General features: G+C 39.1%; 1 long non-coding RNA gene across 1 annotated transcript; it reads right to left on the reverse strand.

Moving 5' to 3' along the window:
- Positions 1–853: 853 nt before the first annotated feature.
- Positions 854–2,162, reverse strand: LOC140007596 (uncharacterized). Its single transcript, XR_011814884.1, has 3 exons — positions 2,043–2,162; positions 1,698–1,851; positions 854–1,218 (listed from the first exon to the last, which is right to left on the reverse strand). It is a non-coding gene; the product is annotated as an uncharacterized lncRNA (long non-coding RNA).
- Between the last annotated feature and the right edge of the window lie 469 nt (positions 2,163–2,631).

The following is a 2,631-nucleotide window of genomic DNA, read 5'->3' on the forward strand; positions in this document are numbered from 1 at the left end:
CTCAATTAAAAGTTATAAATTTCAAAAATGGTAATTCGTTGTGAAATTTTTAAACATTTTTGTAGATCCTTTTCCAATTGATTTGAGAAAAGTACCCACATGATGAAAATACACCACCAATTTTGTGTCAACTTGGACATGTGAAACTCGATATCGACCAACCGACCATGCATTTGGTGTTCTTAGATTTAGTGGATGCCTTTGTCTTGGCCAGTTTCGATGTGGGCACACCATCCGTGGCAGCAGTTTAAGAAGACGGCTTGAGACGGCCGGCGAAACTCGCGATGGCCGCGGGCAAGCTCGTGATTTAGTGTTTTTTACATAATCCCCTATGATTTCAAAAACTATACATAACCCTCTCATGATTTGAATTAAAGTGTCAAAGTGACGGGAATAATCATTCGTAACGGAGTCACCTAAAATGTCAAAAATACCCTTATGTAAATTTGAAAATTATTTATTAACCAAGGGAGGTTATGTGTATATTTTGAAAATTATAAAGGGGTTATATGGTAAAATATTAAACCATAAGAGGGTTATATGGTAAAATATAAAAATTATACAGGGTTAGTGTGTTCTGTATTTATAAGGGTAATTTTGACATTTTTAAAAGTTCCGTTACGAATGATTATCTTCGTTACTTTGACACTTTAATCCAAATCATGAGAGGGTTATGTATAGTTTTTGAAACTATAGAGTAGCTTTTCAAACTATAGAGGGGGTTATGTAAAAAAAAGCACTAAATTACAGGGGATAAAATGTAATTTGCCCTTTTGTTTATGCAGGTAGCATATGCGGGCGAAAGAAAAAATAGTAAAAGATCGGCCTGACAATAATAAATTAATAATAACAATTAACAGAGAAGACCATCGAGTACTAGTTTCATGGGATTCTTACTCTTCAATCTGACAATGGTGCACGTCCAACCCATACAATAACAGTACCAATAAGATCAATTCTCATGGGATGAGATTAATCCAGGTGTAGGACTAGGAGAAGATGTAATGCTACTACTGAAAAATCCCACATCAACATACGAATTTTAGTACCTAGTCACACAATTAAGTTGAACGTAAAGGAAGTCCAAGCCATGAACTGGAAACAAACAAAGAAAGATGCTACTGTACAAGAAATGGCACGAGCGGAAGAAGAAATGGTGGTGTCGTCTCTGCGGTTTTGGGTCGTCAACGGAAACAGCAACTGCAGCACGCACAGCAACTGCACCAACATCCGTTCACAAAATATGTTTCAATTAATACCCCAACCATCAATTATCAATCAATATCATTTACTATTACACACACACAGGCACTTAATTTTACTATTAACCTTTTACTTTTCTAGTTTTTTTTTTTTTGTCAACACAGGGGTGTCCCGATCATACCTTACGGGGTCCGACTAATCCCTTGCGCCTGAAATATCCCGCCCCCAAAAACACCCAAGCAGTATGTGAAGCCAGACTCGAACCGGTGCCGCCACGAGGAAGACCCATGGGATCACCAGCTGAGCTGACACCGAGGGGCTTTTACTTTTCTAGTTAACGAGTTCTTTTTTGTCACTCTTTTTTTTTTCCCTTGTTTCCTTTTGTTTAGATCAAAGTCTAAAGAATCCCGTGACTACTACACAGCACCCGCAGAAAAAGTCAAACCAAGAGGGGCAATAGTCAAAAAAAAAAGAGGGATGAGGAGAAGACTGACATGCCGCCGTCGCCTTTGGACGTAGTTTTGCCGGGTGCCGGAGCGGAATTGGAGGCTTGAGCTGCATCTCTGACGGGATATCCGGGAGGCGGTGGGGGAATTAAGTGTGCAGGGGGTTGTGGTTGTGCCTGTGCTGCTGGGTAGGGATATGCCACTGCATGCAACCAAAACAAATATCGCATTCACATAAACAACTAATAGTAGTAGTAAGAATCATCAAACAGACCAAAACTTGCAGCTAGAAACGAGATAAACCCAAGAAAAAAAAAGTGTTCGAGAAATAGCGATTGATCTTTTTACAAATAGTATGTGTATATGATGATGATGGATGAAGCGCAAAAGTACCTGGAGCCTGTTTTTGGTTGTAGTTGCTCATGATGGATGGATGGATAGATGCTGTTGAATGGAATAGGGATGGAATTAGTTAACTTGAAGTGAAGTTTGATGGGCAAGACAATAGAAGATACAATACTCATGTATATATAAGATTGGTCTGCATTCTAATATCCAGACTTTTTTGGAAATATTTCCCCAGCATGTGCCTATGCACCCGTTTGGATCGTTGGTGATTCACCGGATTCCCCTCAATCATAGGGATGAAAACATCTTGATTTTGAGATCATTTAGAAAAGCGAGTGATTTTAATATTTTCACTAAATGGGTGACGTTTTCTTATTCTTATTAATAAATGAAAGTGTTGCAGTTTAGATAACTCAAATTATGTTTGGGGAAAAGACGAAAAAAAAGGTTGAGAATCGGGTTAACCAATCGAATCAGATCACTGGTTTAACCGATTTTTTATGGTTTTCTCGGGTCAGCCCGAGCTCGGCTCGTTTGGGCGTTTGGCCCGAGAAAAAGCCCGATGAGCCCCACCTTTTAGTGAGCCGGTCTGAGTTTGAACCTAAAAATTAGGTTCGAATTAAATATGAGTCGA

This window comes from Coffea arabica, chromosome 5c, assembly GCF_036785885.1.
Source record: "Coffea arabica cultivar ET-39 chromosome 5c, Coffea Arabica ET-39 HiFi, whole genome shotgun sequence".
Taxonomy (NCBI): domain Eukaryota; kingdom Viridiplantae; phylum Streptophyta; class Magnoliopsida; order Gentianales; family Rubiaceae; genus Coffea; species Coffea arabica.